Raw genomic sequence first — 16,557 nt, 5'->3', positions numbered from 1 at the left:
AGACATCAATTCAATCAAAATGAAAGTATTGAAAATCTTATTAGGGCTATCTATCAGCACTGCTGTACAACTGTCATGGATCAGGGAAATGGTCTGTGGTAACCTCTGGGAAATCCATTCACAAGGACCAGAAGCATTCAAAAAGCTTGTCCTGCCCAGTGGCTGTTCCTCCCACCTGTCCTAGACATGCCCTGTCCCCTCCAGGCAGAAGGAGGTGATTGTTCTTTCTCCTGACAAGTGACAGTCCCCCCTAACTCAGTCTAATCTCCCAACCTGTAAACAACCTTAAAAATATAAGTTCACTGAAGGGAATTAAATGCTTGCCCTGATTTCTGTGTGCTGTGACAGCAAGGACTGACATGGATAAGAGGACATTGGAAATATTTAACAACTAGTCAACTTTATTTGGAGGTTGTGAGCTTCAATCTCAAGAAAAATGAAGAGTGACAACTAGAATTTCAAGTCAAATCAAGTCAGGATATTTACTGGTTTAAAGAAAAACACAAAAACAGCAGAAAGAAAATTATGTTCTTCCCCAAGAATAGTGATACAGTTATTACAGATCTAGGCAATGTCTCCAGGAAGAGAAACTAAAGATATTAGGGAAATTTAGACACAGATGTGTATTTGATACCAAACTGCCTGCAAAGTGAAATAATGAAAATAGAAAGTGTAAGCGTTGCTACAGGGAACAAAATCTTGCTCCTGAGCTCATTTGTCCGGGGAGAATGAAATAGGAAGAATTTGGCAGTTTGCTAATTCATCCTGCATGAGTTTTTTATAGGGCAAGATGAAGTGAATCTAACCTTCCGAAGGGTGACAAGAAATAGGAATTGCCAGGGAGGAAAGCAGTGCAGAGCAGCTTTATTGGCCTCATGTGCTCCGTGCTATCTCTGTGATATACGTTCACAGGGATGTTCACCTCTTCTCAGCTTAGGCATTCGGTCCCACCCCCCCCCATTAACATACAGGCTCCGTGAAGGCTTTCATGAGGGTGGGAAAGCTCCCTAAAATGTTTCCAGAGTAAAACATTCAGGGAAAAGATTAAGATAAAAAAAACGCTGGAAGGTTTTCAGCTCAGCGCCTCCAGAACGTGACATGTAACAAAATTGTCCATAATCTGTGCATTTTTCCAGTTAATATCAGGACAATGTCTTAACTGTGTCAGAAGCAGGGGAGGACACAGATAAACATTCAGATAATTCCTACCACGGATTTTTATAGCACTATTATTATTATTTATTTTACTTCTGTTTTAACTGTACTATTGACTTTCCAAACTGATGGGGCATTAACCATCCACGCAACTGTTCTTTGTTAGTTTTAGCACTTAACCTACATGTTCCTTTCCTACCATCAGGCCATTCTGGCTTCTATCATTTAACTTCGTGAATAATTCACCTGGTCTTCATTTGTATTTTCACCTTGAAAGTATTTATAGACTGCAATCATGTCTCTATTGATACTTTCTTCAAGACTATTTAATTTAGCTCCCTCATTTTCTCATCTGATGTTTATAGACTATATACCTCATGTTATTTTACTTGCCCTGTTCGTGTTCTTTTTTATTCTCTCTGCATATACCAATACCCTTCCCAAGCCATAAACTCCAAGACTTCATTGCTTGTGCCATAAAAATATATTTCTGTTGGAAACTTTCACCCAACACAGGAGAAATTTTGTCACGGGTTAGGGTCTACTCTGAAAACTGCTGTGTGGGGCTTTGATTGGTTGACTTGTTGCATCCTGATAATTTTCCTATTTGACTGAGTCTCAAAGGACTGAAATCGGATCATTTTCCACTCCTACAGTAATAAAGAAGTAATGAACTTATTCTGAAAGGCTTGGACACACTCACTGAATTAAAATCATATTTCATTCCCCGAAATAGAACTTTGTTTCCAAACACACATTGGAAGAGGACTCTCTTTGTGGAAAGATGACAGTTTTTCATTATTCCTTTGAAGGTTGGTTTGCACCCCAAGCTGTGCATGCAGTGGTGCACAGTATTTTCTAGGATATAACCCCCTCTCTGCCCAAGGAGCCACAAATTCTGCAGGGAGAAAGGGGTCACAGCAAACCACAGGAAGGGTGACTGCTGGGAATTTATCTCCTTCTGCTTCCTCTTTACTCAAAACAGCAAGGAGAGCTTCTCCAGCAGGTAATTCAACCCAATAAAGTTATGCCCTTCATTTATTTTTTGCCTTTTCTCCATTGCATTTCTAAGGAGCTTTAAACTGCCAGTAGAGCCAAGGAGCTCTATCCTGTTAACAGAGTTCCCCAAAGTCAGCTGCCAGTTTGTCCCAGCAGATATCAAGTGTCGTTCAGAGAAAGAGGGATAAATTAGGCAGATACTGGCTCAGGACTGCTGGTATCGACACGTAAGTGGGATCTCTCTTAACGCCCATTTGAGATGTTTGCACAGTAGATATCTTCGTTTGGATTGATCAGCCAAGTTGAACTGCCAGAAATCCACCTCTCCAAGCTTTACATACCCACAGTGGAAGCACTGACCTCCAAGCTGTTTATTAAGACTCCCGTTATAATCAATGGAGCTGTGGTCAATAAAGCCAATGGAGATAAGAGCCCTATTCTGCAGATTAAAAAGATTGACAGCTACTTAACATGAGATTGTGTTGTAGACTAGAAACAGAGCCTTGAACCTCAGGCTCAGAAGTAGAGACCTACACTACTTATGCCCAGGTGTGGCCAAGGGAGACTATGGGAAAAAAAGATACAACCAACAAAAATAATACAAAAACCCCCACCAAATCCCCCACAGACTATTTTTTTTTTCCCCCCAGAGAACATTTTTCCTACTTAGCTCAGCTGAGTACACTAAGATGTGTTTATTTCTCTTAACTACCTGTAGAAAGAGTCTTGTTGCCTTCAGACATAGAAATCTACACTTGGAATAATTAACAGAAATTACCTTGGCATGCATGGTTTGAGTTCCCACTTAATTTTATCAGGCACTGGATGAGGACAATGAGGCAAGACTAGAACCTGACTTCTGGATTCCTTCTTCATGGAGAAATTCTGTTTCTCCCCACATGGCACATGCAAGACTAGCAAACGTTTGCAGTTCTCTGGTCAGTGTAATAAGTGACAAAACCACCTCTTTTTTCCTGATGTGCAGATTGTTTTTTGATGTTTCACACGGGATGACCTTCTGTCTCATCACACAGAAGGCAAAAGCACGTGAAATGCTGAATTTCTTTTGACAAGCTTCCTTCAGCTGGTGAGATCTGGAGGCAACCAGCAACTCCCTCACACACCAGGTCTTTAATAGACTTAATAAGAGCACGAGAATATGAAGTGATCTAAGCTATATATCCACACTGTATGAGATCACACTGCATCAAAACTTTGATAGATGCCTCTGCTGTTTGCTCATCCTTAAGGAGCAATGACCTGAACATTAGCATGTCTAGTAAATTGTTCTAATGTGTGGTGAAAGGGGACTAATGGATACAGTAATTGATTGTTTGATGGATAGCTGGGGAGCCCTTTGATTATGAGTTTTTGCTACGGTCCAAGACATTTTCATTCTCCAGTTAACCCAGAGCTGATTGCTTGCATGAATTATCTCCTTCTCTGACTGCAAATATCAGTCACTTAATAAATATTTCATTAGAAACAAACCAGTGCTGGGGGGAGAGGAGAAAGCAGATGCTCAGTGCTGTGCCTTTTGAGGATGTTACAGAGTCTACAGAATAGACGTGGAGATTATCCATGAAATGTGCTCGGGTCAGACAAGAGGTCTTTGTTTCTGCAGGATTTGGAAGAAGCAAAAAGAAACCTGAAGGTCAATTTAAATCAGTCAAGGGAGGCCCCATATGGACCAAGAAAGACGTACTGAAGCCACTGTGCAAAGCTTGTCTTCCTCACAAATCCCACCTTCCTCTCTCCCGAGCTCCAGGCTGAGCTTTCATGTCACAAGGAGGGACCCTGACCAAGAAATAGAACATCAGCAGTAAAGCAGTTATAATTCCTGGGATTTAGTTGCTGGTGGTTGAATTTTGATCCTAGTGAAGGTTATGGCAAAACTTTTATGAATATTAATACAGGTTTTTTGATCCTTTATCTTCCCACGATGACTCTTCAAAAGTTACTTCCACCTTTATTTAGCTTTATGATATTTAATTATTCAGTGGCTCCTGTACTGAACCTCTTTGTCTCATTTAACCTGGCTACTTTTCAGCATGACACTGTACTTTTGAGTTAGGAAGGATGCTACTCTTCTCTCCTAAAGGACAATGTGGAAACCAGGCAGAAACAGATTTTTTCTCACCATTAAAACTCCCAAATTTTCAAATGTTCATATTTTAAAAGTTTCAAATACAAAGAGCAATATTTGCTGAGAACACTTTGCATTTCCACTGAGGTGAGGAACTTCACAAACTAAGCTTGAGTTACAAGTAGTTTTCTACAACATGGGGTCACTACACCAGCAAATCCCAATTTGCCTCAGCACCACACACTTAATATGCTGAAAACTGCTGCAGTTTTTAAATCCTCTTTCATTGAAAAATTGTTGACGAGCAAAATACATAATGTTCCCTATTACCCTCCACCTTGTGTACGTCCCCAGGGCATTGAGACACTCTTATCTTGTTTTCCTAGCTGCTCCTCAGGCATATTTATATTGTTAGTCTCACAATAGGTATCATTATGTCAATAAGCAGAATTTAAATATTAATCCTTATGGTTATGGGCAGAAATGTAAGTGATCATATCACAAGCTATAAAAGGGCTACCTGTCACAATGAAATGGCTTCAGTGCTGTTTGCTCTCAATTCTTTGTCAAGAACTCAACAGAGGGGAATGTCACGAAGAAAATATGGGGGAAATGAGATTCAGTAACAGAGGAAGAGGGACAAGCAAACAATGAGAGCAGGGACCAGCAGAAGTGAATGGAGAACACAAAAGATGCTCAGAAAGGGGGAGAATAGGACAAAGAGTAAAAAAAGTATGGAAGTGAACTGAAAGGAAGCCAAAGACAGATCCAGGTTGCTTCCAAAATGCACAGATCTCCCACTCAAGTATGACAAGATAGGGCCCTCTGAAGATCCTCCCCATCTGGACTGAAGCCCTCAGTAGTGCTGATATATTTCAGAAGGAAGGATGGGAGAAGGAGGCAGAGAATCTTTCCAAATTAATCCATTCTGGAAGCCTGTGCATTGCTGTTGTCGCTCCTTCGTTGCCATACACAAAGCAAGTACTGGGGAGCAGAAAATCCCATTCAGAGACAAAAATCTCTCTCTTCTCTTGGAAAAGTGTTTGCTACTAATTTCTGAAAGTAAACCAACATTCTGCCCACATTCTGGAAAAGCAACTTTCTTGCCACGGGGAACTTCTAATAATAGAGATTAAAATGGTTAAAGAAAAGGTATCGGGAAAAAACTCTTTTTTTGAGATAAATAAGAAACTCTGTACTTATCTGAGATTAAACCGAGTGAGGAAATTTTCCATCCCAAACTGTGGAAGGTGACTGAGTCCACGACAGCACTGCATATTTTATCATAATCTTTAGGCTGCACACCGACTTTCTCCATGGGAAGCTCTCCATGAACCACTGACACTGCCTGCTGAGGGAGGTGACACTTCCCATCAGCGGAGGAGCATTGATCAGGCTCAGCATTTTAAAGTCCCTGATGAGTTTACATTACCTTTTCCGCTGGAGTCTTTCTGTTTGCTTGCACTGCCCTTGCTGTTCCCCCTGCTGCTGCTCAGCTCAAACACAGCTGTGCTAATACACCAAAGCCACACAGCTAATCCATACTTCTGCTATCTATTTTCAGGTCTCATTTGGCAAACTGAGGGGGGTGAGACCAGCGTGAGCATAACTGAGAGACAAGCCCTTGAGGGATGCCCTGGGCCAGTCTTCCAAGGACACTGATATGGGCTTAGTTTTGTCAGAATCATGGAATCATTTTGGTTGGAAAAGACCTCCAAGACCATCGAGTCCAATCTTTGACCAATCATCACCTTGTCAACTAGACCAGAGCACTGAGTACCATTTTCAGTCACTTGGACACCTCCAGGGATGGTGACTCTATTGGGCAGTTCATTCCAATGCTTAACCACTCCTTCCATGAAGAAACTCTTCCCAATGTCCAACCTGAACGTCTCTTGGCACAGCTTGAGGCCATTTCGTCTTGTCCTGTCACTGGTGTCCTGGGAGAAAGGACTGACCTCCACCTGGCTACACCCTCCTTTCAGGGAGTTGTAGAATGTGAGAAGGTCTCCCTTGAGCCTCCTTTTCTCCAGGTTGAGCCCCCCCAGCTCCTTCAGCTGCTCCTCATCAGACCTGTGCTCCAGACCCTTCCCCAGCTCTGTTGCCCTTCTCCGGACACGCTCCAGCCCCTCAGTGTCTTTCTTGTCATGAAGGGCCCAAAACTGAACCCAGGATTTGAGGTGTGGCTTCACCAGTTCCCAGAACAGAGGAGCAATCACTTCCCTGGTCAAAAAAACCCCAAAAACCACAACCAAACAACCTACACTTGGCTGTGTTTTCAAAAGGTTTTGAGCATTGCAGATATCCTGAAGTCCCAGGAATTTTTCCAAGAGAAGTCGAACTAGCTCAGTTGTCCTGGATAAGTGTCATCACCGATAACTCCACCCTGCCAACCAAAACATGTCTATTGGATTGTAGTGAGGACGGGGGTATTTTTTCCCCCAGCCTCACCCTGTCATGCAGTGACAGTGCCCGATCTCACACTCCTCAGAAGAAGTTGACTTTGTCAGAAAGAAATTTGAGTCTTTCCACCCTGACTTATTTAAAATATGCCTGGTAGGTCTCATGAGTAACGTACCTACACAAAGAGATCTCAGGAAATGTACAGATTGTGCAGGAACATAAATTTTGACTGAACAAGTGATGAATAGAATGCAGAGCAACATCCTCAGATTTTGGGCAAAGAATGTAAAATCATTCAGTGGTGTTTGCGAAACATGTCAGGCTCTGTCAGGAAGAAGGGTTATAAATAAATGTGAGGTAGATACTTTAATAATGCTATTTCATATACATGCAATAATGAACTTTAATTATTTCTTTGGGTTTCTTTCTCCTTTTACTGTAGCAGATGAGTCAAGCCCAGATGTGTAATGAAACTGCTACTAACATCACAGCATTTTCTTTAGAGGTGGCTGAAAGAGCTCTATGGATCAGCTGTCAAATCATTCCTCCTCCTGTGGGGTTTCCTTCATGTATCTCACCCAGAATTTAATTCCTCCACATATGGCAGGAGTGAATCATAGTGCAAGGAATTTTCTTGATGGAAAGGATTTTGCAGACAAGTAAAATGTCTTCTCACATCACTTGTCCTGAAATGAAGCCAAAGTCATCTTTACCACGCGCAGTGGAGCAACGTGCCAAGAGGAACCAGTTGCCATGGTATGTGGGGAAGTTCATCCATAACTTTGCATTCTGAAACTATGAAAGCTAATTTAGAGCTTATCTGTAACCTTATCCCCAAATATTTGCGGCAGGGAACGAGGAGATTGATTTGTTTCCTGCTGTGATGCTGGGAATTAACAGAGGATATCAAAAGGAAAGCTCTGAGGTGTTAAATGCAGTGATGTGGATAAATATGAAATACCTCACTCATTCCTTGGCTTTTCAGTGGAAACTCAGGGAAATGAAGAGAGAAATCCAGCACATCACTCCTTTTGCAAAATGAGTTCCTGTCAGTCTGCAATGACTACACGACTTTCACGAAGAGGAAGTCATATGCCGGGAATCTCACTGAAATATTTTCATTCTCCCTTCCATCTTTAGTGCTCTGGAAGAAAGGCCAATGACAACACAACCCTGGTGAAAGGAACAGGATATTCTTCAAATCCCAACGCCATGAAGACACCATGGCTTGGTTCCTCTACTCTCATAGACAGGAGATTTCAGACTCACTGAGGGGCTACCCAAAAGTATTTGACTTAACTTGTCAGTTCTACTCTGAATCCCATACCTAATACTCCATGCTAAACAGTGGATAAACAAACCCATGAAACACATCAATGCTGTAGACTCTTTTCATGTAAAAAGTCCTTGCATTTGACAGCTACTCACTTTATAAACACACCCAGACCCACCAATCTCCATTTCCTTTTGAAAATCAAGAAAAACAGAACAGAGCAGAACAAACAAAAAAACTCCCCAAGACAGAACAAAGCAGATAACCCATGGCATGGGTTACTCTGGGAACAAACACTTTGTCTTTACAATAGCGACAAAGGCAAACCTGCTGAACTCAGTACAACTTGCTGCACAACCTACAGTCTCCATCCTGCCTCTGCCTTCGCTGTAAAATGGTGTATTGGGTTTGCATGGCAGTTTTGGCAGCAAGGGGTGGCTGCTGAGAGAAGCTGCCAGAACTTTCCCCCATGCCTGACAGAGCCCATGTCTGACAGTGGCTCCCAGACAGACCCAGCACCACCCAGACCCACCCAGCCAAGGCTGAGCCCACCAGCGACAGTGGTAGCACCTCTGGAACAATGTATTTAAGAAAGGGGAGCAGAGATCCACCTGCAACCCATGGAGGAGCCCATGACAGAGCAGGGGTATGTCCAAAGCAGGCTGTGACCCCATGGGAAGCCCAGACTGGAGCAGGTTTTCTGGTAGGACTTGTGACCCTAAGGGGGACCCGTGCTGGAACAGCCCGTTCCTGAAGGAAGGTACCCCATGGGATGGACCCACACCGGAGCAGGGGAAGAGTGCGAGGAGGAAGGAACATCAGAGATAACTTGTGATGAACTAATTGCAGGCCCCATTTCTCATGTCCCTGCAAAGCAGGGGGAGAGTGGGTAGAGAATTCAGGAGTGAAGTTGATCTTAGGAAGAAAGAAGAGGTGGGAGAAAGATGTTCTAAGATTTGGTTTTATTTCTTGTTATCCTACTCTGATTTGATTAGTAATAAATTAAAGTAATTTCCCCAAGTCGAGCCTGTTTTGCCCGTGACAGTAATTGCTGGGTGATCTCTCCCTGTCCTTGTCTTGACCCATGAGCCTTTCATTAAATTTTCTCTCCCCTGTCCAGCTGAGGGGAGAGACAGAGCAGCTTTAGTGGCAACCAGGGTCACCCCAGCACAAAGGGAGATGGGTTCTTTCCCTTACAGAGTTGAAATACCTCCGTTTGCAAAATGTTGGTGATCTGCAGGGACATCTACTAACATTCAGCACTGGGAGGTTTCCCAACTCATTTCCTATTTCATATCAAATCCTCCATATAATCACCAGTTCATAAACAAAAAAGCCTAATAAAGCAGTTCCAAAAATAGCCCACAAAGCTCCAAACCACACTTTTTAGAACCTGTCCTTTTGTTTTGGTGGCCAATGTATATTCTGCAATGTTTTCTGGTCATTCACACCTTACTTAGAAAGCGAAAAAGCACCACTGGTGAGCTGTGAGATTCAAGAGGGCAGAAAGGGAGAGTCAAGAAGGCAACAGGGTGATTAAAGGGATTTTGAGTGAACACAAGTGTCTACAAGGGGTCAATGCCTGTAGCCTTGGAAGCAACAAGCAGCACTAGGAGGAGAAAAAGGTTATATAATGTTGGATATTGTTAAGCTCAAAATAAAACACATCTCAAAATAAGCAGGCTTGGTGTAGGACAAGAACACAAGTGACATCCCACATGCAAAGGATACATCTTTGTAAAATGGGGGATGTGAGGGACAAAACATATAAAAACAAAATTAAAAAAATCACACACCAAAGTTTTTGAAACAAAAATTATGGTTATCTGAAAATAAAAAGTCATTTCCCTCCTTTACTTTTCTGCCAAACACTTCCTCGTGCCCCATTTTTTTCCAGTCTGAGACTGGCAGCTCTGATCATGCAGGCAGGTGTCTAACAGGTGAACACCATTTGATATCACCAGTACCTGTTCTCAAACAGATGGTCTGAGGTTTCCTGCTAATTTAAATAATTTTGAACCCTTTAGACTCCTAAATAGCAGATTAGCAGCACCCCAGGCTGCACCAGGGATGTGTCACCATGTCACCCTCTGCCACATGTCAGATACACACTCATGGCCCTGTCAGACCTAAGCAAGATGCACTGATGGGTAAGACCTATATCTACCTTTGGGGTCCCAAAATTATGTGAAGCTGGTCGACAGAGAATCCACACAGCTCTGTGGACTCCACTAAAGATGAGACTGAAAAGTGGTAAATTCCCTGATGCTTCCCAGGAGATGTGACCTAAAGCTCAAATTTCTCCTCCTTAGGAATCTGAGAAGTTACATATATATATATATTTATATAAACACAAATCATTAATAATACACTTATTTAAACGCTATTTAATATCTATGTTCTACTCAGTACAGAGAGGGGACATGGAGCAGGTTTCCACAACAGACTAAGGGACTCAGTCTTCCACAGAATGAAACACCCTGTTTCACCCCGGCTCTCCACAGAGTTTCTCCTCATCTCCATGATTCATCAAGGCTTCTCTGACACTGTTTTCATCTGAGCCCTATAAAACAAGGCTCCTGTATCCTATGCCAGCAGATGGCACTCCAAAATGTGCAGCATCCACAGCTTCCCTCACCCCACCCCCCAGCCACTGCTGTAAAAGGTGGTTTTTTTCTGTGCCTGGCTCTTCAGCAGTGCTTTTAATCATGTTTAAATACAGGGGTCAACGAAGTAGCTCCCACCATAGGGCTATCAAACTTCCCAGGGCTCAGCTTCCAGAAGAGGTCACTATGTCCTGCCGCACATAAAAGCCACATTCCCATTCTCTTTCCCTAAATCATCTCACCAATTACAAACTGCTGGGCACAGAAAGGGAGAAAACACCTTCCTCACTCACCAGAAATCAGTTCTGATTGCAAGCAGATGCTTTGATCTTTTTTATTTTTGTTTACTGGGTGGTTTTTTTTTAGAGCAATCATCTGTGATTCTCAGCATGTCACTGCTGAGCTCTTCATGCAAATATAGCCCCATACAGAAATGGGAAGGGGAAAGGAAAGGGGAAAAGGAAGTGGAAAGGAAAGGGGAAAATCCTTCTTAAAGTAAAAAACACTGCAGCTCAAGAGGCTCGGTTGTGTCAAGTGTAACATTGAGTTAGGGTTCTGGGAAGCATCTCAATAGTTTTATCACCACTCAGGAGCTTCACAGGCTGAGCGAAGGCAGAAAATAAAATACTGAATCTTTTAATTTCATCCAGGTGAGGTGTGCAAACCACAGCTCACAACAAATCCAGGGTTTGCACAGATTGGAAGCAGGATTTTCAGCTCTCCCCCATGGAAAACTGGGTTCATGGAAATAAACATTTTTGTCCCATTTTCATTCAGCTTCTCCATATGTCCTTTATAGGTTTTTCCACGGCATGATCTCTGTGCCAAGGAGGACCTTGGGAACCTCCTGTCTGTGGTGTGAGTTTGGCTTTGGGAAGTTGCATAAACAGGGGCAGAAGATCAACTTTCATTTCCCATGAGGTAAAAACTTCCTTGCTCTACCATTCGCAGCTCCCTTCCAGCATCTGGAGAAGAAAAGTACCAAAGTGGAGCACCAAAAGATGAGATTGAGGCCTTAACTGATTTAGGGAGCAGGGACAAAGTCCTCTTGCACCAAACTCATTTGATTCAAGGCTCAGTGGAGTGACCAACTGCCTAACGCTGATCCCAGGGCATCACATGGTAACACAGCTCTAATTAAAGAGGATTAATGAAGGGAACAGTGCAAAGCTTTGCTGTGCTTTGCTGGAGGGGAAACAGTGAGATGCATCCTGTCATCTCACTGCTGAAATGACAAATTGCCCATGTGAACATCCACAAGAGGAGAATATCTGTGAAGGCTTGGCTGCATCCTTTCCCCCAGGACTCATTAGCATTTACAGGGATGAACAGGGACAAGAGGGATGCTAGGCAGGTACCAGCCCCACAATTTGGATTTGCTCCTGACAGTAACAGTGATGAGCAACACTCGTGGCTCAGTGTTTCCATTCATAGAAATCATAGAATAACTCAAGTTAGAGAGGATCCATAAGGATCAGCAAGTCCAACTCCATTCCATTCTCATCTAAGAAAGCATATCCTGGGAGTTTTCACCAGGGTTTGTCCATGGTGTATGCTGTGAACCACCATCTCATTTCAGACCGGGGACAATCAGATGAAAAAGTCTCTTAAAATTAAGGGAATTACTTGCTACACAGGCACCTTCTCAAATTGACAAGTTTGTGAGAGTTACAATGGAAGAGCTCTGCTTGTGTTTAGGTGAACACATTTATTTTATTTATCACCCAGACTCTTGCTATCAGCTCAAAAATAACTACTTGAAACGTTATCTGCAGCACATGCCTTATCTTACAGATCCTGCTGTACTTCATAAAGAAAATATATATAAATTACCCCTCTGATATATGTCCAGCTTTATGATTTGACTCCAAAGGTATTTCAGAATCCTGGGTTACCATTAAAAGTGAAGGTAAAACTCTATAACAAACCAAAACATCAGTGGAAGTTTAATTTGGCAAAAATAACACAAACTCGAATTACGGTTTTCAGCTGGGCTCCAGAACTAAGTAACAGAATAAACAATCAAAATTCAAAGTGTGATGCTCTGTTTCCTTGTGTTTTCATTAAATCAGGAATAATTGTGACCAATTGAAAGAGTCTGAGATGGCAAGTCTGCCTTACTGTGCCAGGTCAATTTGGGGGCTGGTCTGTGCAATACCTGGAGCATCACATGGCACTGATGCTCCTCCAGAGGAGGCCACCAGGTTGGTTAGAGGGGTGAAGCACCTCTCCTATGAGGAAAGGCTGAGAGAATTGGGATTGTTCAGCCTGGAAAAGAGAGAGCTTTGGGGTGATCTGATTGAAGCCTTTCAGTACCTGAGGGGAGGCGACAAGAAAGATAGAGAGAGACAATTTTTTAAAAGAGCATGGAATGACAGAACAAGGAGGAATGGCTTCAGACTGAAAGAGAGTAGGCTTAAATTAGGGGAAAAAACATTACTGTGAGGGTGGTGAGGGACTGGCACAGGTTGCCCAGAGAAGCTGTGGCTGACCCATCCCTGGAAGTGTCCAAGGCCAGGTTGGACGGGGCTTGGAGCAACGTGGGATAGTTCCACCCCATGGCAGGGGGGTGAAACAAGATGACTTTTAAGGTCCCTTCCAACTCAAACCATTCCATGATTCTATGATTCGATGATTTCACAGGTGATATACAGAGTAGGGGAGGTAAGAGCACTCCCTTCCACACAGGAGTGAAAGGGGTTAAATGCCTTTAAATTTTATGGTGAATATAACCTTGGTTATTTAAACCCTGAAAACAAATAAGATGGGCCTTAGAAAGTTCAGTAAATATTACTTTTTGTCTCCACTCTGATGAAGGAAGGGTTAACATATTTCCAAACACATTTTTTTCATGGGAAAATACCACTGCTGTCCCCATTTAATCATGTGATAAATGCAGCCATCAAAGTGGGTTTAGAAGAATAGAATTTCCTTCCTTTCAATAATCCATCTCCACAGGAGGGGTTTAAATGTATTAAATAACACTGCATTCACTTTGGAGCAAGGTGACACACTCAGGAAGGTTTCACATTTGTTACTCCAGTTGCTGCATGATCTTTGCCAGGGTAAAAGTCAACTTGGACTCTTGCAATGCAGCTCCTGGAAGGTGGGGTTGAAGGAGGGGACGTGGGAGGGATCCTATAAACATCTCCCTCACAATCAGCACAAACCACTTCCACTTGCAGTGGGTAGAAACACTCACTACATCATTATGCTTCTGGAAAAAAAAAGGAATATACAGAGGAGACAAGCCCAGAGAGTGAACAAAATTCAAGCTTTTTATTCACTTTTTGTAATTACAGTACTGCCATCACAGCCACACACGTCCTGCAGACCCAGCCTACATTTCATCAGCTCTGGGATCTTGGCCTGTGTTTCCTCTCCTCTTACACTGCTGTCAGCACAGCTCTGACAGTGCTGCCAGAGGTGACTCTCACTGCCCAGAAAAGCTGCATCCAAGGACAAAGCTCTCCCAGCAAGGTGAGTGTCCATCCAACTGGCCACAACTGTCACTGTATTTATATTTAATTTTGGGGTTTATTTTTATTTATTTATATTGATGGAGCTGTAGATATCTACAGAGATACATTTATAGCCATACAAATCTGTGCCAGCAGTGCTGACTGGAAGCATGAACTGCCCACACTCACTGTGTAAAAAGCAGCACTCAGGAGATAAGAGGATTCTGAACTCACTGAGACAAAGTCTGGGTCTCATGCAACAGGCGAAAAATCCATTTCCCATCCTTACAGGTGCAGAGATCCCCTCCAAGAATGACCCTGATTTGGCATGAAGGCATGTGTATTTTCAATATCCTTTAAATTTAGCAACTGGTAGTACCTAAAGGGGGCCTACAGGAAGGCTGATTTTTGCAAGGGCATGGAGGGATAGGACAAGGGGGAATGGCTTTAAGCTGAAGGAGGGTAGATTTAGGTGAGATATTTGGAAAGAATTCTCCCTGTGAGGGTGGTGAAACAGAGAAGCTGTGGATGCCCCATCCCTGGAAGCGTCCAAGACCAGGCTGGATGGGGCTCTAAGCAACCTGGTCTAGTGGAAGGTGTCCCTGCCCATGGCAGGGGGTTGGAACTGGATGACTTTTGAGGCCCCTTCCAAAGCAAACCATCCTATGATTCCACGAGACAGGAGCACAGCAAATACCTAGGCAGACACTGCAAGCAGTGGGGAAAAGTATTTGCTGCCTCCAGCTCTGGAAGAAAAACAATGTGGGCACCAGCTGAGCTGTCTGTCCCAGCCCCTGGGCACAGTCAGGATGTGCTCTCTGTGACGGTGCTCACTCCTGTTAGCACAGAGTGTTCAGGGCACTGTTTGATCCCCTGGCCTCAAATGCCTCCACACGACCCCAGTGCCACCATTTCCCACACACACACACCCCCTCAGGGGGAGAGGAAGCATCTCCCAGGATGTGGGAGTACAAAAGCAAGTGGTGGCAGGGCTGGGTGGTCGGACTGTCTCATTCCAGACAAAACAACCCTTTGGACTGTGCGAGGGCTCCGGCAGTGACTCAGAGCTGTGGTAGAGCAGAGAGGCTTCAGAGCTGCTGTGGAGGAGGCTCCAGACAAAAGAAACCCTTCCCTTGCCTTCATCCTCTGCCCACACAAAAACCTCTGTCCTTTCTCACTCAAACGAAAGGAAAAACCAATTAAAAAAAAAAAAACACAGGGAAACAACCAAACTAAAAAAAAAAAAAAAACAAAACCAAAAAACCAACAACTTAACTAACCCAAAACCCAGGGAATGAACAGTGAGTCCTTTGCTTGAGTGCTGGTAGAGGCAGCTGCAGTTTCTGGTTTCATCAGCAGACACAGGTAAGAAAAGTGGGCTGATCCCGTGACTGGGGATTGCTGAGGAAAATCCACAAAGCTCAAGTCGTTTGGGCAATTTAGGAATTCCCCCCAAACCTTTATATAGATTTGGTCTTTTCTTATTTTGCAGAATGAGGAGACTGGAATGTTTTTGGAAGCTCACACCTCTAGCCTTTGCTAATTATGTCCTTTAAAGATATAGGAGGATTTGAGGTGTTTCTTACATGCAACACTGAAGCCCTGAGCACTCCTGATGTCCCATCAAACCTGTGCACCAGCAGCACCAGGAATACTGGCGTTTTCCCAAGGTCTGCAGTGCAGGTTTTATCACCCTCAAGGATGGAGGAATTCTTTATTTTATCTTTTACAGTTGCAAAATGCTGCATCCCTGACGAAAAGGGAGTTTAATGGGTAGTTAGTGAAGTTCTGTGCCTACAAAGCCCACTGGAATTTTTTTTCAAGATCGTGGGCATGCTGAGGAGAAAAGACCTTCCCTTCTCAGACACATTTGAAAGCAGTGCAAGAACAGTACTTTGGGACATTCAGAATAGATTCCACCTCCCTTGAGAATATAAGGAACAAATAAAAAAATTAGGCGTGAGTCTATTTCCATCCACTTAAGAAATCCCTTTATTAGAATCTGTTTCTCTACCACCAAACAGGCAGAAAAAGAAAATATTTAAAATTTCTTAAGAAAATTGCTTTAAATGACTGCCTTAAAAAAAAATAAAAATTAAAAATCAAAAACCAAACAAAAGCCCACACTTCAGTAAAGTCAAGAAAAAAATAACTGTGTGATTTAAATGCTCGGTATTGACAGCCCTGGGAACAGTGGAGTGGGCTGATTACAATATGGCTTTTAATGGATGCACAGTCATTTAAAACAAAGTTGACATTATTGAAATAACACTTTTTACAGGAGGAGCTGCATCCTAAACGACCTTGAGAAGACACAGCAATTACTACCACACATGCAAGATAAATTATCACCAAAGCCAAGGCTTGATTTCCTGAGATAGAGCAGCCAGTCTGGAGCATTTAGAACTGGGATGAGCTCTAAGATAAGATGTTGGAGTCAATAAGATAAATGTGTAAATAAAAAGGTTCATTTGTCGGGGCAAAAGCTGTATTTTGATTGTGAGAAATTAAATTTTGCATTTCAGGAAAATACAGAGCACAACCTCCTGCAAATTTTGAAGACAGTTTCAAATA

General features: G+C 43.0%; 1 protein-coding gene and 1 long non-coding RNA gene across 2 annotated transcripts in view; one reads left to right on the top strand and one right to left on the bottom strand.

The window, feature by feature from the left end:
• The window catches only part of TSNARE1 (t-SNARE domain containing 1), a 264,001-nt gene that overhangs the window by 236,248 nt on the left and 11,196 nt on the right, over positions 1-16,557 (bottom strand). The gene's annotated exons all lie outside the window — the stretch shown is intronic.
• On the top strand, positions 15,271-16,453 carry LOC120323407. Its single transcript, XR_005563800.1, has 3 exons — positions 15,271-15,348; positions 15,476-15,653; positions 16,265-16,453. It is a non-coding gene; the product is annotated as an uncharacterized LOC120323407 (long non-coding RNA).

The sequence above is a fragment of the Pipra filicauda genome, unplaced genomic scaffold (genome assembly GCF_003945595.2).
Source record: "Pipra filicauda isolate LSUMZ 115617 unplaced genomic scaffold, ASM394559v2 scaffold251_size2273266_pilon, whole genome shotgun sequence".
Lineage (NCBI taxonomy): Eukaryota > Metazoa > Chordata > Aves > Passeriformes > Pipridae > Pipra > Pipra filicauda.
This window is presented reverse-complemented; position numbering and strand designations above follow the sequence as displayed.